The sequence below is a fragment of the Sinohyriopsis cumingii genome, chromosome 6 (assembly GCF_028554795.1).
Source record: "Sinohyriopsis cumingii isolate HCF-2022 chromosome 6, ASM2855479v2, whole genome shotgun sequence".
Lineage (NCBI taxonomy): Eukaryota > Metazoa > Mollusca > Bivalvia > Unionida > Unionidae > Sinohyriopsis > Sinohyriopsis cumingii.
The window spans coordinates 31,787,682-31,811,553 of record NC_142966.1 but is presented as its reverse complement, the minus strand read 5'-3'; the positions used below and the strand labels follow the sequence as shown (position 1 = coordinate 31,811,553).

Below are 23,872 nucleotides of genomic sequence, written 5' to 3'. Positions count from 1 at the left end.
GTTCTTTTTTATATATTGTGCAGTATAGATATTTTAATCACCTGTATATTTTAGCCTTTTGTTACATAATTCTTGTACAACTAATGCTTTTATCCAAGTGCAGTTTTAGATTTCCTTGTAATGAAAGACAATTACACTAATCAGTTGCTATAATGATTGATTTTTGGACACATGTGCACAAAATGTTTAAATATGCACCTTAGTAAGGCAGTAAGCATATGTTCCAATTGGTCAGAGATTGGTCATTTTAAAAAGATATCTAAAAAAATATAATATTTAGGATGTTAGGTTGACCTCCTTTGTTTCATGCTCTAAAGAAAATCTTTTAATTCTTTTAAAACTGCAAGGCTCAATAGCTGCATAAAAGCCAAAGTATATTTTTGCATTCATAGAAATGTATGAGAAAGAGAGAGAGAGAGAGAAAGAGAGAGGTGGAAAAAAAACTATTTGGAGGTTTGGAAAGCTATCCATTCATAAAGTCAGCTCTCATTAGAACAACAGTCATTACAAGAGAATATTCAGCATTGGACAGAAAATTTAAGGGAATAAATAGAGGATACTTTCTTTTCCTATGTTAATAGTTGATATATTTTATCATGTGGTACCAAAACTTATTTTAACAAGTGGTATTAACATCAGAAAAGAAAATTTACTTTTTATTATTAACCAAGCTTTCTCCAGAATTGAAGTTTAGAAGATTAATCTCACTTTTTGGCAAAACACGTTCAACTCTATCCCAACTCCCTTTTTGCAAACTCACCTCTACCATGGCCTGATCATATAAATATACATGGCTTAAGAAAGCCGTAGGATTGGGTTGACCTAATCTTTTGCAGTAAATTACATTTTTGACATTTTGCAAACTATTTAATCCTATCTGAAAACAAAGCAAGTCTGATTCAGAAATGCATCACAGTGGGTTTGTCGTCATTGTCAAGAAAGTAAGAGAAAATAAATTGAGAAATGCAAACAGCATGTGTGAAATGAAAGGCCGTTTCTGTTTGTTTGTTCTAGCACACAATCTTTTTTTTTTGTTTTTCTCACAGGTATAGATTTTGTAGACACATAATAAAGCATATCATGGCATGATGGGAAATCTTATATTTTCACAAAAATGTATATATTTTTCACATGTGAAAATATAGGAATAAAGAAATATGAAAATTATTTCCCGAAGAATTCTCTATGTTTCACACTTAAGTATACAATAAATGTGCTGAATAGTGAGTTTCAGTGGAATATTTTATCTACGACTGGAATGGAATGTTCATCACCAGCAGGAATGGAATATTCAACTTTGAATCTAATGGAAAATCGCAAAAGCAAACATGCATTTTTTCTTGATATATTTTTTTATACAGAATGACATTGTAAACTGCTCAGGAGTTTTTTTGTGATGGGGAATAACCTGAAGTGGTCATGTAAACATTTTATTTGTGCTGGGAACAGTCAGTGGTGGTTCAGGTTATATGAACATATTATGTAATTTTTTATTTCTGTTAAAAATTAGTTTTAGATGGAGGATCTTATGCACGATAAGATTAATTATAATGCCATATATACTAGCTTTTAATTTGAGTTTAACTGCAAACTGCACAGACCCAGATCTGTTTTAGCATAGTGTACCAGGGGATCTGGGTCTGTATAGCCTGTGAGGAGCAATCAGTAAAACAGATCAGGGTCTATATATATGGTAGTAGACATGAAGCATTATATTTCATGTTTATGGCATCAATAAGACAAGGGTAATAACTGTCTTGAATGAAAGGGATGACTTCTATAATGCCAGATTCATTAACAAAACGAAATGACTAAAACATTTTGTCATTGTAATGAGAGTTGACTTCAGTAAAATGAATGTGAGCACTGTAATGCTATGAATTTAAGTTCTCCAATATATAAATCTGATTACTTTCATATGACTACACATATAGTATTGAATTAATGGAATCCGATCTATATATTCACTTTTGTTTTAATTGTACAGCACTTGATATGTAACCGCTTCAGTGGCATGGTGGTTAGAGCATTTGCCTTGGAAGCGGGAGGTTGTGGGTTCAAACCCCGGCCAGGTCATACCAAAGACTTACAAAAATGGTACTAACAGCTGCCTCGCTTGGTGCTCAGCATTAAGAGGCTAGTGTTAGTACTCGTCAGCCTGGTGTCAGGATAATGTGAATAGGTGGGACATCATGATACGTGTCTGCGGCATGATACCTCAGTGCTAGACATTACTATAATCTGCCACACTGCAGACATTGTAGTGATATGACTGAAAAATTGTTAAAGCTACATTAAAAATCATAATCACACACACTCTTTCAATACTGAAGTCAAACACAGGGATCAGATTTGTATTACCTGCTTGTAGGTAAAATAATCATTGACAATCCTTTCTCATGTGTTACAGATGGTAAGTGTAACCGTCTTGAAACAAATCTCTGTCAATAGCACTGGTCAACAGTGAAATCATTACTGACTTGAAAAGGCCCTAATCTGTAGTATTTTGGTGTGCCGAACACGAATATAACCGTGAAAAATTTGTATTGGCTCTCGTTTTGAAGATATTCATATACCTCATTTTCTATGTTTCACTGTGTAAATTTCTCCAGTAGGACTGCAGCAACATCCGGAATAATGATGTAACATTGCATAATACCATCATGCTCACATCATCCACAGTTGATTGCATCATTTTCTGATGCAATGCAATACTAATGCCATGCGGCTGCTGAAGTAAGTTGACGTCAGCAGTGTACTATACATGTGTAGGCCTATTATACTAATGCCAGGCGGCTGCTGAAGCTGACGTAAGCAGTGTACTATATAAAGCCCAATCAGATAGGATCAGAATTTAAAATATTTTAGACATTGTGCGAGACAGTTCAAGCTACTGTTACATAAAACTTATTATTTTATCCATTTACGTACAATAAAGAACAGTAATGCCTCGAAAGTGTGTTAATACCGCGGACAATTTTTGCTATATTTGTGGGGAAGTGACATTTGCCAACCAGAAGAAAAGTATCAATTCTCAAGTGAAGAAGGCATATCATCTTTACTTCGGATGCAAGGTTGGTGACCAAGACAAGCCTTGGGCTCCGCATATATGCTGTGCTACATGTACAACACAGCTTTCACAGTGGTTGAATTGCAAAAGGTCATCAATGCCGTTTGCAGTCCCAATGGTGTGGAGAGAGCCAAGCAACCACCTAAATGACTGTTACTTCTGCTTGGTTCCTCCTCTTTCCGGCGGAATAACGAAGCGAAAGAAGTCGAGAATAGTCTACCCAAACATTCCGTCTGCATTGAGACCAGTTCCACATGGTGAGGGACTTCCTATTCCAGAACCTCCAGCAGAATATTCTCTTGATTCATCTGACGAAGACAAAGGTGAGTCGACCTGTTCTTCTCCTGGTCCATCAGCATGCAGTGATCCAGATTTTCACTGTGGTGCATCATCAACCCCACACAGAATAACACAGGAAGAACTAAATGACCTGATTCGTGATTTGGACTTATCAAAGAACAAGGCAGAATTGCTAGGATCAAGACTCCAACAATGGAATCTTCTAGAAGAAGATGTCACAATTACTGCATATCGAAAGCGCCACCAGCAATTGGAGCCTTTCTTCAGAAAGGAAAGTAATCTGATATTCTGTTCCGATATTGAGGGCCTCATGAATGCTTTAAAAATCACTCATGACCCACAAGAATGGAGACTATTTGTGGACTCTTCGAAACTGAGTCTCAAGGCTGTGCTTTTGCACAATGGAAACATTCTTCCATCTATTCCAGTAGCGTATGCTGTCCACATGAAAGAGACATACGATAACTTAAGGCAGCTACTGAATTCCATTGAGTATAACAAGTACAGCTGGCACCTCTGTGGTGATTTGAAGGTAGTTGCCCTTTTAATGGGACTGCAGCAAGGATATACAAAATACATGTGTTTCTTATGCGAGTGGGATAGCCGAGCAAGGGAAATGCACTACATGAGGAAGGAATGGACTCACAGGCAGAATGTAGCCATTGGAGAGAAGAATATCCAACACCCAGCTCTGGTTGAGGCTCAGAAAATCTTGCTACCACCCCTTCACATCAAACTAGGTTTGATGAAGAACTTCGTGAAAGCCATTGACCGGACTTTGCCAGCATTCCGATACCTGCATGAAAAATTCCCTCGACTCAGCGAAGCAAAGATTAAAGAGGGAGTTTTTGTGGGTCCTCAGATTCGAGAGCTTTTCAAAGATGACCGGTTCAACAACTTGCTGGAAGGTGACGCGAAACAAGCATGGAATGCTTTTCGCCTAGTTTCTACAAACTTCCTCGGAAATGTTAGGGCAGAAAACTATAAGGAACTAGTAGAAGACATGTTGATGAAGTATAAGAAACTTGGCTGCAATATGTCTCTAAAGATTCACTTCCTTCATTCCCATTTGGATTTCTTTCCTAGCAACTGTGGTATTGTTAGTGATGAACACGGCGAACGTTTTCATCAAGATATCGCAACAATGGAACAAAGATACCAGGGAAAATGGTCCACTACAATGCTGGCTGACTACTGCTGGACACTCCTCAGAGATGCTCCCGAACAGCTGTACAAGAGACAGGCGAAGAAATCTAAGATGTAGTCAATGACTTGATTTTTTATAGGTAGGCTATTACAGTTGACCTTTTACTATTGGAATGCATTTCGTTATGTAAACATTAATTTCTTGCAGATTACAAAAAAACTAGAGCCAATTTTGCAATTTGACTGTCATATTCGTGTTCAGCACATAAAAATTGATAAGAATTGACTAATTTTATTTCAGTAACATGACTTTTGTAAAAATTTGTTGTCCAGTGTAGTCCATTGACATTCATCTCCTTAAAATATACTTACATGACAAATCGACTTTTTACATTAATAAATTTTAGCATCTGTTTATTTTACAATATTTGTATCTGACAATCAGACAATAGGTGTCAACTAAAAATATGTCAGGGAATTTGATACACAAGTGTTCAGGTAATTTATTAATGGTTGAATTAAACATGAGTGACTGAATTTCATGATTTGCAAGCAAAATTCAAAATCTTCTTTAAACCTTTTTACATGTCAGTCCAAATGATAACGTATTTTATATATCCATTTATAACTTAGGGCCATTTGCATAGACCCATATCTGTTGTTGAATAATGCGCCAGCAGATCTTGGTTTATTGTTTGTTAACTCATTGACCCCTGGAGAAACACAAATGGGTTTTATTTTTAAATGCATTAAAACACACCTGTGAGATTTTTATTTAGCCTGATGCTTAGGGGTATAAAAGATGCTGGTTTTGATTAGTTATTTCTGTCTTGAATGTGCAGATGGGTGAAAAATTGCCATAATTATTTGTGTGTGTATTGGTCTTGTGATTTTTTTAAATACTTTTGCAAATGCTAATCTGTGCAAGAGCTGTTCATGCCAGTCTGCTTTTGATCTAAGGCCAGAAGGTCTAAAATCCTAACACAGACACCAGTTCTGAAACCAGCAATTTTTAATGCCAGCAGAAAGTCTGCATTATTTGGTATATCTGGAAAACTACACCACTCTCCTTTTCTCAAATACCACCGACTTTGATGTTGACATTACAAATCTTGGAAGTAGGGTACAAGCTCATGACATGTAAACATGGCATGCAGGGTTAATGAGTTAGGAGTAATCGGTAGAATAAACAGAGACCCTGATCAGTCAGTGCAGTGCTGTCCAACCTTTTTGACACCATGGGCCACTGAAAAATGTTTTTCTTGAAGCCGAGGACCGCAGCAGAAAACTGAAAAGCAACGATTATATAGCTGCTCGAGCTCTGGTGGGCCATTTAAAATCAGCCCTCATACCGCATGTGGCCCACAGGCTGCAGGTTGGACTTCACTGAGCCAATGCACTGTGAGACAACAGATAAGGGTCTGTGTTGTTTGCAGTTGGACCCATCTTATAAATTAGTATATGTGGTACATAACTATTTTATCATAGAAAAAATGTGTGTATATATATATATTATTAAATTAATTTCTGAAAAGTGTTACCTTATATGACAGGGAAAATAAGATAATCGTTTTGTTTCAAAATAAAGACACATTCAGGTTTATAAATTGGGTGAAGCCTTGTGATAAACTTTTTTTCTGATTGTGATAGTTATGCTGCATTCTTTTTCTAATTTGTTTTCATTGTCCATAAATATATTGCATATTAAATATTGTCAGCAGGACATTTTTCGCAGGATCTCAAAATATTACATTTATCAGTACCGAACTTTAATGTTTTATTAATACTTGCTGCTCTATATTGAGGTACAAGATGAAATAACAATGTATATTTTTAATTGTCTTACTTCATAATATTACTTGTGTAACCATCACCATTTTTATATGGTCCTTATACAACAGTTCTGAATTATTTTTATTATTTTTTTTTTGATCCTCAGGAATCTTGAAAATAAGATAAGTTTGCTGAGTCAAATATTTCACATTTTCAGCATTTGCAGGAACCTCAATGAAATCTTGACCAAGCAATTACCCATTAGACATGGCAGAATCAGTTGGAGGGTACTTTAGTTCCAGTGAATGAGGTTAAATATACCTAGTATTTATTAATTTTCTTTTGGATCTCGGTAACAGCATTCCAGACTGTTCAAGCCAACTGGTATAGTGCATTCTTTCTTTTTCTTCAGATTTCAAATTTTGTTTTTCCTGCAAAGGGAGATTACTGAGTTTTCAATTGTCTACACAAAGTTATAAAAAAATTCTCATTGCTTCTGAATGTTAAGTCCTTCAGTGAATATATGAATGATTTTGATCTCCAAGGAGTCAATGCTTCCATTTTAAGTTATAGTCCAATGAATGTAAGAACAGTTTACAAGACAATAGACATTCTTTAACTGTTTCTACAGAAACCAAACAAACACATTTATCATAGACTTCAATTTTGTACAATTACAAATTTTACTATGATATTAAATGAGCAATGGATGAAATTATCTTACCAATAAATGACAGTTTTTCACATGTATCATTCAGTTTATGAACTTCTTACCTACATTTTAAAATTTTCTTTTTTTAAAGTTTGTTTGATTATGAAAAAAGTGGATATGAATTCTTTATAAAAACTATTTTGTTTCATGAATGGTATTAGGCCGATGATAAAATATTAGTTATTAGTTAAATCAAAATGAATAATTTTTAGGATTTCTGTGGATGAGTTTGTTCACTTGCTTCACAGTGTTGGTTGATTTTGTTAACCTGCTAAATATGTTTCAGGTGAAGTACATGTGGATTCTTCATTGTGGTTTGTAGGTTGACATAATAATAATAATAATAATGAGGACTTTGTATAGCGCCTAATTTTTAGAAGCTCTAAGTGCTTTACAACATTAGACAACACCTATAACATAAAAAACATATAATAATACCTGACATTTCTTTTTTTATACCTTCACCTATTACCATATAGTACAAATGACAACCGATAAATGAGTATAGCAGCATGGTTCGTGAGATACTATTGCCATGCTAGTATTCATGTTGCATGTACCAAGGGTTTCAGACCCCCATGAATATTCTGCAGGAAGGTCAAACCAACAGGTCATTCCAATCATTCCAGTCTTGGATGACCACATGTATTCAAATATGGGTGTTGATACAAATTAATTCATTTTTTAAAACTCACCTTGTTTTTTTTCCTAGTCAAAATATTTTGTATATTTGAAATGCAATATTAGTATTAGTTGCATGCACTGAAAAACATGGCTAATGTCTTTTTAATGTTTTTTTTTAAATTCATGCTTGATTGTTTGTTTGATTTTTTTTATTTTCAATTAATTGAAATTGTTTATGCATTATATTATTATTATTATATGGTATTGATGTTTTGATTGATCATTTTTTTTCTTTGGTTGATTGATTTTTTGTAGAAAAACTTATTATAGCAGTCACCTACATGTATTAAGAGAAAACAGTTCACATTATGACAATAAAATCCTGGGTAGGTTGAATTATTTACACCAACTTTCTCCAAAATAAATGGATGGAGTTGGTAAATTATATCATTTCTTAGTAAAATCATTTAAATAATTTTTTAAAATAAAAATTCATTAAATCTTTCAAGAATAAGTACCACTGAACTTAATGTTTTATTAATACTTGCTGCTGCACTATATTGAGATACAAGATGAAGTAACAATGTATATTTTTAATTGTCTTACTTCATAATATTACTTGTGTAACCAGGGTAGAATTAATACAAGTTTTTGTCAGTGGTATACAGAGTTTCAAGGTAGAAATAATACAAGTTTTTGTCAGTGGTATCCAGAGTTTCAAGATAGAATTAATACAAGATTTTGTCAATGGTATACAGAGTTTCAAAGTAGAATTAATACAAGTTTTTGTCAATGGTATACAGAGTTTCAAGGTAGACAGAATTCAAGTTTTTGTCGGTTAATAGCTGAGAAAACATTTGAGCCATGTTTTCCATTGCGCTGAGTTTTTCAGGTTGCTTAGTTTTTCAGGGTTGCAGAAAATATTTTTTGTGGCAGGCATGAGTGTATCATTCAAGTGATGGATGTTTGTGTTAAGAAAGTGTTACTGTATTTTGTCAGCATCATTGTTAGGAGTAAGAATGATTTACCATATGCAGATATAACAATCAAATTAACAAAATATATATTTACATACATATGTCAGTTCCTTTTTTATGTGAATTGCCTTGTATCTAATAAAAAAATTTGCATTTAGATATGCCTCCACAGTTGGTCAAGGTAGAGTGTTGGAAGATGATTTTTGATTTTGAATAATTAACCTTGAGAAACAAAAGTGTTTGATATTATACATTTGTAAACTGAAATTAGGTGTTAGTACTTGATTATAGGTGTTCTTGAATATAGGTGTTAGTACTTGATTATAGGTGTTAGTACTTGCTTATAGGTGTTAGTACTTGATTATATGTGGTATTATTCATATAATGAGCAAAGGTCAGTCAAATAAATTTGTCAAAAAGTTGAGAGTTTTGAGAGTTGGTTAAATATCATGATACCCATTATAATTATTTGTGAAATTTTCAAAAAAATTAGATGGATTGATTTATCAAGTAATGCCTTATCAGCAAATAAATACAGGTATATTCATATATATAGGCTTGGAAACCATGTAATTCACAGCCATCTGAAAACAGCATTAATCTAAATATGCCAGCAGATCAGGGTTGTCATGCCTTAACATTATTTCCTCTTCCCATCCTGCCATATGGAGAAAGGAGCTGCATCATCTAGAGTTAATAATTTCGTATTTTACTCCCAGATTTGGACATTCACTTTAAATGTGAATGGAGATTTTGTGGCAACCTAGAAGCAATACTTGCAGATGTAGTCTTAATCAAGACATTTATCAAGCCTCTCTGAACATGTCATACTGCCTGGTAACCAAGACATATAAACAGTGCATTTGATTATATCATTCTGTTTGAATAAGCGTTCTGACAAGTCTGAAGTACTCTTACTTTAAACATGTGTGAAACTTTGAAACTTCAACTGGTAGCATAGTTTATATTGATCGAATGTTCGATCACAAATAGTGAATAATGCTTATGGCTGGACCAGTACACTGTTAACTTGAGACTAAATGCTTAAAATTGTTTTGCTTAATTTTCGTTCCACATTTTTAGCCAATTTGTTGGCATAAAAAAATCTAATATGCTCTAGGTCTGAATTGTTCTTTCAAAAACTATTTTAAAAATTATAGATTAATGTGGCAGCAGATCTGAGATCAAGCATTTTTGCAGTTGGGATGAGTGTACAACTCAGGGACAGATCAGAGAAAGACATACACATTATCTTGCTGAAAGTTTGAAACATACCATATGTCCTCACTTATACGATGAGTCTAACTGCAAACTGCACAGACCCAGATCTGCTGCCCCATAATGAGCCAGCAGATCTGGGTCTGTGCAGTTTGTTAAACAACATAGACCCTAATCTGCAGGTACGTAATGCTACAGCAGATCAGGATCTTTGTCGTTTTAGTCTGATTCGACTTATAAATGAGTATGTATGGTACATGTGACCTTGCTGCTCATGTAATACTAATGTAAATGCATACTGTTGTTCATTTGTTTTCCCCTATTAGTATACAGTGGAATATGCCAAATTGGTTTTTACAGTAAAAGGTGTTGTTTCCAATTATGTTATCTTTTATAATCTGGTTTGCAGCAATAAAGTGTTCTTCAAACATTATGTTGAATTCAGGCGTGAAGACATCAACACAAATAAGATTCTAGTAAGGCTCAAAGTAGCACACTTTTTGGTTGTCATTGCCTTGTCTGTGTAGATGACATGTATATGTAGCCATCTTTTCTGGTCATGTCTTATCCTGTCAGTGTAGCCATTCTTTCCTGTCATATCTTGTCCTGTCAGTGTAGCCATCCTTTCCTGTCATATCTTGTCCTGTCAGTGTAGCCATCCTTTTCTGGTCATGTCTTATCCTGTCAGTGTAGCCATCCTTTCCTGTCATATCTTGTCCTGTCAGTGTAGCCATCCTTTCCTGTCATATCTTGTCCTGTCAGTGTAGCCATCCTTTTCTGGTCATGTCTTATCCTGTCAGTGTAGCCATCCTTTCCTGTCATATCTTGTCCTGTCAGTGTAGCCATCCTTTCCTGTCATATCTTGTCCTGTCAGTGTAGCCATCCTTTTCTGGTCATGTCTTATCCTGTCAGTGTAGCCATCCTTTCCTGTCATATCTTGTCCTGTCAGTGCATCCATCAGATATGGTCAGTTATTAAAGCTAGAAAAAAAAATCTTCTCAGTCACTGCTAAACAGAACAGAACTGAATTTTAAGAAAACAGTGAATTGTGGCATGGAAATAGGATATATCGGCAATCACTGCTAAACAGAACAAAACTGAATTTTAAGGCATCAGTGAATTGTGGCATCAAAATTTTTCAAATAATGCTGATTTTCCCCACATATCAAATAATACTACCATTGCTATAAATACCAAAAACAACTTGAAACAATTTCTTTTCAAAAGTCACTAAATGGAATTAATTGATGAAATTTGATGGAAAGCATACTGGTATGAACGACTTTAAAATTTATTCAGATGATTTCGAACCACAATTAAATATGGCCATTTTTACTTAAATAGAAAAAAAAATCTTTGAACAATGTCAACTCAAAAACCACTAAACAAAATTGTATCAAATTTGACAGAAAGCATCCTAGCTAAATGCCTTTCAAGTATGAATAAATTGTGCATATCCGCCATCAAACATGGACACTGTTAAGAAACATGCACTCACAACAAATTTAAATGACATAAGAAATTGCAGATTGTTTGACCAAAGTTTACACAAAAAGTCCTGGCAAGAAGGGCTTGCAAATTTATACCAATGATAACAATCCTGACATTAAATATGGCCACAGATAGTAAAAATAGAAGCATTTTTAAATACTTACTTCTTCAGTGGGGGTCCAAAATTCCAAACAACTTTTGTTTTCCTTTTGTTAAGAGGGGCCCAGATTTAGTTTTGCAGGGATGGTAGTGTAGTCTTGCTACACCACTGATCGGAGAGTGGCACACCTCTCGTATAGAACAAATTGCAGAGATGAGGTGGTATTGTGCCTATCGCATATAAGAACCACATACAAATACAATAATTACAGTACAGAATTTGACCATTTGAACAAAAAGTATTAAAATATTAAGAGTCATCATGTTTATAAAAAGTTGACGTTTTGTCATTAAACATGGTTACTAAACTCAGAAGATAACAAATTTCGAAATGACCTATCAAGACTGCTGAATAGAATTTGATCAGATTTTTAAAAAGACCCAAGCAAACAAGATTTTCAAAATTGTAAAAATGGTGCCGATCAATTAACACTGCTCCTATTAAAGAAAAAGAAACAAGATGAACATTTAAATGTCCACGTCTCAAAAATCTCTTGGTAACATGTGGTCAGATTCGTCAAAATGCTACCTGGCTTGAATGGATTTCACATTTATACAAATGATATTCATCTGCTATCAAGTATGGCTGCCATTTTTTAAAAAACTTTTTTTTGGAGTGGGGTTGGGAGTGGTGCTTATCTGCTATCAAGTATGGCTGCCATTTTTTAAAAAACTTTTTTTTGGAGTGGGGTTGGGAGTGGTGCTTAGTGGCACCCTTTAAACGACTTTTTCGCATAAAATGGTAAACAGAATTTTATGAATTTGAAAGAACCATCCTTCCATAAAGAATTATAAAGTTTGTACAAATGATTCTTGTTTGCTATAAAATATGACTTTGATTACTAAAAATAGAATGGAAACAACTATGAAACTGCTAAACAGAATCTGATTCCTTTTCACATAATGTATTCTGTCATAACTTCCTTTAAATATTGACAAATATGTTATTATGATGTGATACGACACATGGCTAATGATGGAGGATACACAAAATGCTTGAAACATGTGGGTTGTTTTTATAACATGCAATTACCAACATAGGAAGGAATTTCTACAGAAAGTATCATTTGGACCCACTTTTCTTGGACATCTGCACTTGTTCCCATGCGCAGTAATGAAGCAGCTATATAAATAGTCATTAATGAAATGCGTGTATATCTGTGGGAGATACGTGTGTATAGGAACATATTCTTTATTATTAGTTTGTATATATGCATATAACAGATGGCCTCAAGGTGTATTAAGTGAGACTACCCTCTTATGCCAAGGAAGCACGATGATGCATCATTGCAGAGACTAAGTACTACGGGACAAACCCAGCCACATAATGTCCGATATCCCACCCCGGCAGCAATGATGTTTAGGCTATTTACAAAGATCTGTGGCTAACCTATTAAAAAAAGAAGGACCAGCGTGGACTACCTGAGCATCCAGAACGCGAAAACAAACACTTACAAGGCCGTTATTTCCACTAAGCCCGGAGTGTCTATTGCAGTCACATTTGCAAACTGCTTCTTCGTGCTGCTTGACTTCAAGCTCCTAAATGATCTAATGACCAACATGCTCATGTCTGAGCTGACGTTCAAGAAGTATGGCAGGGTTATTCTGAGCTCAAATAAAGTGACGAGGTAAACCCAAAGTGGATTCTCCCGATTTCAGCGTTGTGACCGACATAGATCTCACACGCATGATCTGGCAGCAAGTGAAAGATATACACATGAGTACAGCGACATTGCAGAGTGGTGGTAAAAAAGAACGAGCCTGTGTGGATCATTAAGCTAAACACATCAACGAAAGCATGATGACAATACTCTGGCTCTTTGAAGATGTGACACAAACTGTTAATTTTGCATGCTATACTGAGTATTTCTACAACCTGCTAATCTGCAAGGTGTCAGTGATGACTGAGGGTGTCCTAAACCAGACGTATGCCTATGGGCAGGCGCAATACAACTGGTGGGAAAAGGGCTAATCTATCAATGAACGCAGAGCTGTCGGATTTTGATGTTAATGTTGTGGGGTTTAACACCATTTTTCAGCACATGTCGGATTTTGAAATTAGCGATTTCTACCAAATCATGTTTGCTTCCGTCTTCGACATGAGGTTGTCAGATGACAACACACTGCATGGTAAAGAAGCCCATCAAGAATAAAGGCATAGGTTCAGCACTGCAAATGATTAAAAACAAAATGGTGCAGCAGCGGCTGGCATGTTAAATGAATATGTATGTATGTATGTATGTATTGTAGCAGAAACTCCTTCAGCTATACTTCCCTGAGTTTTGCTATTTCTGGTTCCTTATGATGGGTCTTTGTATTTGGAGTTATACCCCGCTGAATCTGTCTGAGGACCGGCACTCTAGAGTGCGACACTTTTCTACCCCAGCAGGATACTGTATTATTCCTGGCTTCTTGTCACCAACTGAGTCGCTGAGTCGTCGACTGGTTGTCCTGTGATCACCGACTGTGTTGCAGAGTCACCGACTGGGTTGCTGAATCATTGACTGGGTTGCAAACTTGGTCAGAGTAGCCAACTGGGTCACAGAGTTGTCAACTATGTCGCTGACTTGGTCCCAGAGTCATCAACTGTCATTGACTGAGCTGCTGGCTCGTCAACTGGATAGCAGACTTAGTAGCAAAGTCGCCGAATGGGTTGCTGAGTTGCTGTGTTGCTGACAAAGTTGTCATTACGCATCGTAACTCGATCAAGATAGACAGAGAGAGAGAGAGAAAACAGTGCAAACTGATGATAGAAGAGATATCTTCAGTTAAAATGTGTATTGTCACAAGATTTCCATGTTTCTTGGACGAGCCTTGTAGCACCTGTATCCTGATCGATGAAAGACCTTGTTCCTATGTTTTTCAAATTCCATGGACTTGCCCTTTTCTGTCCGACGAAATACGGCCAAATGTGCTTGCTCTGGCAGGTGGTTGTACTGCTTTACTTGCAAAGGGACGTCTTCACACAATACCAATTCATAACACACCAACACTGCAGCCACAGTTGGCATGTGACCCAAATGTTATTCGGTGCTACAAAGCTCGCTAACGTGTAAAATCAAACATAAACTTTAACAAAACAAAAATTAGCTTATATGAAAATTACTGTCAATGGGTTTTTCTTATTACAGTATGTATGATTTTATTTTCTCTTCAACAGAGATTACATCAGATTAATCAAATTCAGGATAATAAAAGATCATGAAACACAACAAAAAAGTGACAAAAATAAAAGGTAGTAATGTGACAACACAAAATCATACAAATATGTAGTCAGAGCTAACTAGCAACTTTATTAGCATGACACTCATCTTCTTTGAACATTTTCTTGATGATGATAATGATACAACTCATGTGATTAATATTAACTTTGAAATAGTAAAGAAATGGAGATGGAAAACTTATACAAGTGTAACAACACATGTATTTCTTTCTACGTGACAAATGTTTGTGTGTGTGATCATGAACGCACCCCTCAACATGCATAATAATCAGTTTCTGACTTCCACCTGTTAGCCTACCTTTCTGGTGGATAGGCCATGGTCATCAGCCACCACCACTTCTATTTTATCATTATCTGCCCCATTGTATGCCTAAACAGGGCATATGATAGACAGTGGGTCCACGGAATAAAGATGCGGGTGTTTTTCTGGTCAACCATACAGGCTATGATATTGATACCCTGCTTTGCATGCTCGCTAAAAGGTTCGAGAAGTCTATTTCTGCTCAAGGAGTGTGCCTTCCTATCAGGCATCCGCCATAACGAAACAGCCCTCACTAAGGTTGCCTGCATCATCTGCCATGCCTCCAGTAGCGTGTGGGTCATAAAATAAAGTATAATGCCGCTGCCCGTGATTTCTGCGAATAGACCTGAAAGACAATCTCTTCTACTCCAAAGGCAAAGGCACGCTTATTGACACGACAAGAGAAAACAATATAATTAGTCTTGCATTAAGTGGAGGCATACATTTTTTTAGGGTGGGGGTGCATGGGTGTTTTTTTTTATACCTAGAGGCCTGCTTAGGATCGCGTGATGTGATCACTTATTTTGTTCATCATAAACCACATTATAGAACTTGTGGCATAAGGCTATTTGCCACTCAGAGTTGGTCGATAAATGAACCATACAGAAAACTTTATAAGAATCATGGCAAATGCTGTGCATGACCTTAGTATTGAGAAGCTACTAAATGGAGAGACGGAAAAGTGTGTGTGTTTATGTGATTTGGAATTTTAACGTAGCTTTAACAATATTTCAGTCATATCACTACGATATCTGAATTGTGACAGTTTATAGTGAAGTCTAGCACTAGGGCACCTGGCCGCAGACATGTAGCGTGATGTCCCAGTCCTAACACTACCCTCCTAATGCTGAGCGCCAAGAGAGTCAGCTGTTAGTACCATTTTCATAAGTCTTTGGTTACTATGACTGGGTCGGGGTTCGAACCAGTGAAATCCGGCATCCTAGGCAGAAGCTTTAACCACTAGGCCACCAGAGTGGTGAGAGGTGGAAAAAACAAAAATTACATTGAAACCCTCTGGAAAAACAGAAAAACAGAAACAGTTTTTGGGACATCTGTGGTAATAGCCTGAAACAATAGCTGGTCAACTTAGCCATCAGTCCAAGTTAGCGGCTTCTTGAGTGGTGAAAGTATGCATAGGACGGCCTATTACCTTTGCTAAGCGATAAAGAGGTAGAAAGAACCCTTGCTATGTATGAGATTTGACAGGGGCCAGGATGTCTGCTTCGCTGATGTTGTTTCAGCTTGGTCTGTTCATAGGATTTGTGCGCCACTTTCTGCCCATAGATAACCGTGATCATCTTGTGAATGATTTAGAAGATAATTCAGGTATCCAGGCCTCTTTGATGAGCATCAGCATTGATGATCTACATAGTTTGGCAGGGTCTTCATAACCCTGCCTCAGGTTGCCGATGCTGGATGCTCGACTGTCTTAGCCAACTCTTTAAAGTACACATACGATCTTCTATCTGTCTAGCCCTGCGCCTTCAAACCGAGACACTGTGTCCAAGAAGTGGAATTGGCTGTTGGTGCACCTCGCCAACCTGCTGAACAGCCTCTTCGAAGCTGACACAAGTACTGCAAGGTAGTGGTATGCATTTAGTATCATCAAAATTGGGATGAGGTACTGGGTGGCTGAGTGGTCTAAGGCTCTTGCCTTTGCAGATCATTGACAGCTCACCTCAGTATCGGGCTCGACCAATGTGAGTATGTGAGAAAGCATGCTAGTAGAGTGGGTCCTTCCACCTAATATACTGGCAGCCATGTATATCCTATGTGTGCAGAAAATGGCATTAAATCCATAACAACAACAACTCTAACTCGGTGTGCAGTCTCAGTCTAAACGGGCCCAATGAATTATTTTAATTTACTGTACTAAGTAGGTTTTTCTGTGTTGAAGCAAATGGAGTAAAGCACTTTGCCCAAATACACACTGCCACAGCCAGTCTGGACTAATCCAATGGTAGGATCCAGAATCCACAAACTTTCTGTTGCGAGGCTTACATGCTAACCATTTAGTAAATGCGGCATCTGCCTCCACCACATGCGAGAGGGTGCATCGGTCTAGTCTATATATCCAAGTCCACAGAGGACTAAAATCTATAGAACGGAAATTCTTAATAATGGAACAAGGTCATTCTTAATACACTGTACATGTACTGCATATGATGGATGAACAAAAACAAGTTAAAACCTCTTGTATTTGGCATTTCATGTTAGTGTAGTGACTATCATTTAAAGTAGATGTATCAGGCACTCGCTTGAGTAGTTAAGAAGTGTGGTTGTTGTTTTGTTGTTGTTGTTTTGTTTGTTCTTGTACACAGAGCCCTTTCTGTTGTATGCATTCCACTGTAATCTTAATCTATTTTAGTCAAAGCAATCCGTGGTAACACAGATGATGGAGCGTTGGATGGATAAGCTAAGGGTAACAGGTTCAATACCAACCCAAACTCGTCTGGGCCGTATACCACGGGATGTCCTTGGGAAAGTCACTTAGCTTCCGTTTTATTGGCATGATATTGCCAATAATGTTGTTCAATATGCCAATAAAATCAGCAAAAAGAAAAACATCTTCACTCTCCAAGGTTCTGATATGTTAACCTATCTGCAGGTTAATATGCCAAAACCTTGCCTAATGAAGATGAGTCCAGATATGTTTCAATCTGTATGACACACATACGTATTTATTTTAATACATCAATTTAGAAAACAAATGCAGCTAATGAATGTGTTAATTATGTTCATCTATGTTCGTTTTGATTTGGTTTGGTTATAGCAACATGTGTCTGTTATTACACACAAACCTGAAACAAAATATGGTGGATGGTTCATGAGTTATGCTGGTGAAAACGACCTTACTGTGATGTGTGATTTAAAATTTGTCAAAAAGAGACAAAAACTCCTTCAAAATTGGACCTGGAATGTCATACGCTTGAAGACTTATCTACGTTTAATTCACTTGTCAATTATATCCAATTTTGCTTAAGGTTGCAGAACTTGGTTTTAAAAAAAGGACAAATTAGTGGACAGATGGAAAAAAATCCATGCAAAGGAATCATTTTACATAAACAGATGGAATTCTAAAGTCGCATGCAGAAATAAAGTATACATCTGTAAGGGGTGATTAATAACTCCGTCAAAATTTCAGCTGAAGCAATTAAGAGCAACTGATCTTATATACAATAAATAATATACGAGATTTTTACAAAGGTATTAAACGCTACAAGCGAAACTACTGAAGGAAACAAACTAAAGCACACAAGCAAGGCGATAGAACCAGACTAAACGCTACACCCAGAGAGAGCTCACTAATATACATCTAAAATGGGGAGGAAACTCAATCTAAAACTAAAAGAAATCAACATGAGTTTATTACGTTGTGTGAAGTCATATTTGAATGACCGAGTAAGCCCCTCCCCTCATATATTTTTAAAATGACTTCACTCTATTATTCTGTCTTTGACAGATTAAAATCAATATTTTTGTTATGTGATAAATGAAACTGCCTCTTTCCTCATTACAAACGAAAAGTAAAAAATCTTTTTGGCTAAATAAGCACTTTTGTGAGTAAGACTTAAATTAATTGATGAATTTCATCAATTCTATTTGAATTAAGCACTCATGTAAAACACTCATCTCTCTCTCTCTCTCTCTCTCTCTCTCTCTCTCTCTCTCTCTCTCTCTCTCTCTCAGATATTACTTTATTTCACACAAAATGTTTGGCACCACATCTTCACAACTAGGAATTCTATTTTGTAAAACTTGAAATGTATAAAGAGAGATGACCATTAAAGATGGACAACTAGATGTTATGTTTGCATTCTAGAGTATGCACTGAAATGTCACACACTTTCCTTGTTATAGCAATTTGGGATACACGAGAGTGATTGGTAGCCATGAATACAGCTGAGTAACTTTTATATTACAATACTACTGCAAAGCTTAAAACTGGACTGGGCACTTGAAAACAGGACTAGAGCCAATTTTAAAAAAAGAAATGTCTTATCTTAGAAATGAACCGAAAATATTTGTTATATGGATATGACGAGGGTGGATTTGTGTAGATATTGTTTAGATCTGCCAAAATGTTTAGAAAGGGCTGGTAGTTCTATAACTTTCTTAACACGATTTTAAGTTTATCTGCCCGCGGTTGAGGTTAGAGGAAATGAATAAGTTAGAAAAAGAAAACAAAACAATAAGTAGGTTCCACCGAGATTTGAACTCGGATTGCTGGATTCAGAGTCCAGAGTGCTAACCATTACACCATGGAACCGATATGACAAAGCTTAACAATCAATATTTATATAGGTACTATTTAAACACATTTCTTTCACTCAGAAAAGAGGCAGATGTGTAATCGCCTAAATAGATCTTTTCAATGAATCATAAAGATCTTAATTCTTCCATAAAAGGAGAAAAGTGATTGGTTTAACTTTTCTTCAACAAATCAGATTACGTCTGGGAGGGGGAAAACCCTCCTGTCTAAGACAACCACTCAGTTGTTCTATAAATAACCAATGGCACAATAGTCTCGTGATCGGTGTGTCACAAAATGATTCTCAACAAAATACGCAACAGAAAGTAAGCACATATCCACGCTGTATGGCGATAATAATTTGGAGAATAAACACAGAAGACAGCGGAAGGAATTGAGTAATACAGACCTGACCTATTTTGGGGATTTGGTCGCAGCAGCAATAAAGGCGGTATGTAAGTGCACTATATTACTTGCATTGCATTGAGTCATGTAGCAATATATATATTGACACAGGGAGAGTCATAAATCGATTGATCGCACTAGTAGGTGTCTCTCTTAGATGGTAAAATCGCATCCGATGTTAATGACACTGTGTTCTATCAAGTGCTTCGGGAAAAGTTGGTCATCAAGTGTATCTAAAGATTTGAAAGGAATGCTAAACGTGTTTTAATACAAATTTTAAAGGTAGAATTAAATGGTCTAATCGATGACCTATGTAACAAATCTTGGGGTCCTTCAAGGGGAAATAAAAATATTTTCGCACCTTATATTCGTCATCGCCTGGAAATTTTTGGCATTTGTTGCTGCACTTCTGACGTCGTTTTATCTCATCGTATATCAAAACAGGTGTGGAAGTTCTACATATGCTCAGAAGGAAAAGAAAAAAAAAAAAAACTTGCAAGAACAACGAGATTAGTTTTGCAGGTGCAAGCAAGCTAGGGCTGATTGTAGACTGTCCGGCAAATGATAAGGTCTTGTCAGTAAGAAGTCTACGCTCGAATGGTTTGAGAATTTTCATTCGGTGTCATTAGTGCACTTTTCAATGATATCACATCTCACTGGAGAAAACGGGAATAGGGATATGGAAAATAGAAATAAGTGTGAAGGCAGATGAAAAAATAAGCCACTATTAATTATTATTCTCTTCTCTTCTTTCCATCAGCTACCTTTCAGCTACATTTGTCATGTTCCTTTCTTGTGACAGTAAAGATTATATCTTTTTCTTTCATTATTTTCTTTCTTTCTTTCTATTTTCCTTTCTATCAGTCGATCTCTTTGGTATGCATGTACATACGTATCCCCAAGCTATACAGCTTTGGACTTGTTAAGATGAAAAAAAAGAGACCCCCCCCCCTCCACAACAATTGAGCTGCAGTGTAAACTATTATTGAATACTACTTCACTTAGCAATATATAGAAATATACTTTTTCCCCACAAATACTCGGTATTAAATGGAACATCGCAATTTCAAATGCAAACAAAGAGAGATAATTCGTCCGGGCTCAGTAAAAGCACTCGAACTCTCGTGATGACTGTAAAAACTGACTGGGCTTAATAGGACTTCACTTACTCGTCCATGGGCAGATTCGCACCTTGAGAATAAATCTGAATGTATTTTCACCCGTAACAAACGCCACAGTTCAGCATCACTTAATATTTGGCGTACGTCGATTATAAATAACCTCTGCGTAATTTGGCTACTTGCTGTGTCTAAAACATGTCGCGAAGGAAACGATTTCTTGTTTTTGTTCCAGATGTAAGCATGATACTAAAAGGATATCGTCATCATAGTAGGTTGTAGATTTACACGCAGCCATTCCTAATGGTGTTCACATTTACAGTAACACTTTTAAGTAATTTGGGCGTAATTTTGATATGGAGAAGGTTTCCCTTTCAACTAGCTGTGCAGCATCTTTTTGAGTCCGATTTCTGAAAAGAGACGGAAAAGGTCAACATTTTTTTTAATGGTCGGACAATGTTACAGTTGTCTCAGGTAAACAGTAGCTTCAACCCTGAAGCTTTATTAATACATTGTCGTGCCGAAGGGAAGATGCCAACATATATTGCTAGAAGTATGCGATTACTTTATACAATAAAAAATATTGCCAACTTGCATTCGAATTAGTATTTTAAGTGTCACAGCCGATTCTCATCAGCTTTCACTCAAAGCGTGCTTTTGTGATCTATTTATAAAGCAGGCAGTGTCGAGACACAAACTAATTGGTTGAAATCTAGATGTGGTAATGGTCCAGAAGTGTTCCATTTATTTTAACCAATCAACAGTCTTCCCTTTAAAGATGTCGTTGAGTAGCTCTCTATAATGGAGGTTTGACCAGAATGGATCATTTAGTGCTAAAGTTGATGGAAACTGAGACGTTGGAATTATTCTTTCACATGCAAGTTACTAACATTTTTTTTTTTGGTGAAAAATAATTTCATAAGTATAGTAATATCTGCTGGCGTGTTTAGTTTGGCATGAAAATATGTTAATAAGCTGCGCTGTCTTGAAAAAATAATGGTGATCTGGAGCAGACTTGACAATGAGCAGAAGAAAAGCATAAAATGTTTGCATTCTTTGTCCCTTAATTCTATCTCTATTAAAAACAAAACTTATGACACGATGATTACTGAAAGCTTTCTGTAAAGGCGAATACCACAAGGAAATAAATGGTTATGTGTGCGACTGCAATTTCTCGAGTTACAAACATTGTATACTATTATATTTATCTAAGGAGACATGTATTAGAACATGTATTTGTATGGTACTGGGCCATTTTAGTCTGAAGTTTGCATATAGTTCTTTAGTAAAAGCGTAAGCAGTGTAATGGAAAAGTACTGTGTTGAATATAATGAGGACAGGGACGAGTAACTCTTCCAATTCACTCGTCCTTGGGACGAGTGCTTGTCTAATTTTTTTCCCTGAGCCCTGCTAGCCTATTGTTAGGTGGCGTGTACTGTGCTTTACTTGTACTGCTATTTCATATTTGTACACATGCAAGCAATCATAAATTATGGTAAATGAATATACCGTGACTCATACTTCCCTGTCCGTGTTTGATCGATCGACCGAGAGAGAGAGAGAGAGAGAGAGAGAGAGAGAATAATGATGTTTACAATCAGAGTGCTTACTTTGGATCATTAGGACACTTCACTATTACTCTAGGATGATATTTTGTTTATTTTTGTTCACGTTCCTATTGAACGTAAACCATGTAACTGACGCTTCATCAGAGCTGCACATCTGCATTAAAAGTACTTTTGTATCTAATTAGTCCTTCTGGCTGACAAAGAATACTACTTTCACAGATGAGAAAAGGTGAAACGGGTGAATTAAGATAGTAGAACACATGATGGACACTAAATTGTATTCTCAAAAATATTCATTTGTTGTTGTTGTTGTACTAACGTATAGACCATGCCCAACAACAATGCCATGAACAGGGCTGTCAGGGTCTATTGTAACTGAACTTACCATTTTTGAGAGAGATTTGGGTTGAGGTATTCAAAATTTGTCACCTTTCCATTTCTAAAGATAAGAAGTAAAACAATACAGAAAAGAAGAACAAATTTTGATCATTTGGTCCAACAATAAGGACCAAAGAAAATACGTATATATCAGGTGCAGGTGTACATCAAGTTCCGCCTCCCACCCCACCCCATTATTTTCAACATTTGGTCCTTTTCTTAAGGATATATGCCAGTGAGATAAGCTTTCGATCGGTGTCTTTCAGTAGAGACATAGAAACGTCATGCATTAGCTATGTATTTAATCAATACTTGACTCAATGGCGACTAAAACAAAGCACAAATAAGTCAGGCATTTTGGCTATGGAAGGTGTTAAAGCACATTTTAATTCAGAGGAACGAAACTGTTGGAACATAATCATAAGAATTTTTTAAAGTGCACTTTTTTAATGTTCATAATTGGATCATTGAGTTCTCTGGCTTTATTACGAGTTTTATGTGCAATTAGATCGAAATCCGCCCTTGTCGTGTACAGATTAATCTATGCAGGTGTTATTATGTTAACTGTTGCGCACCTGAAAGACTGCACTATGAGTATGACAGTGTTGTACCAGGTGCACTGTGCTTGGTGGCGGTGGTGGTGACAGTGGGGGGGGGGGCATCGCTGTGTAAAGCATAATCCCATATCTTTTGCATGTTTCATGTACGCTTAGATCCATGTAGTATCCAAGTAAAATGTGAGCCGTTATACCACGATCTTGTAGCAGGTTTCATTCAGAGCTGGCATCAAATCCTTGCACATGTAATAAATTCTTTTATTTTTGAAACACTTGTATTACAGTTATGATTTGGATTACGTTGGGCAAAGTAACTGAATAAAATGCCTTTCTTGCATATGCTCAATTGCATTTGTATTACGTTTGACCGCACATATATTTCGGTGTGTTACAGATTTTAAGAATGACCCTACAATACATGTCTTCATACATGAGCATTCTTTATTACATTGGAAGAAAATTAATTATAGCTACTCTCAATACAAGAAGAAAATCGTATATCTACTCTCAGTTAAACAATTGTTTAAATATTTCAGTACCTATTGAAATGCTTTTTAGCTTCATAAATTCCTGGGACATTTTTTGGCCCTATGAGAGATA

At 36.3% G+C, this 23,872-nt stretch overlaps 1 protein-coding gene and 1 non-coding gene across 3 annotated transcripts in view; one reads left to right on the top strand and one right to left on the bottom strand.

The window, feature by feature from the left end:
- Positions 1-19,192: 19,192 nt before the first annotated feature.
- Trnaq-cug (transfer RNA glutamine (anticodon CUG)) lies at positions 19,193-19,264 on the bottom strand. The gene has a single exon. It is a non-coding gene; the product is annotated as a tRNA-Gln (tRNA).
- A 262-nt stretch (positions 19,265-19,526) lies between these two features.
- The window catches only part of LOC149796577 (uncharacterized), a 318,277-nt gene continuing 313,931 nt past the window's right edge, over positions 19,527-23,872 (top strand). The window contains exon 1 of one of the 2 annotated variants that reach the window (XM_089961283.1): positions 19,527-19,697. The gene's annotated coding sequence lies outside the window, so the exon portion shown is untranslated. Of the gene's footprint in view, positions 19,702-23,872 lie in introns of both variants that reach the window. The other variant, XM_089961284.1, reaches the window with a different exon arrangement.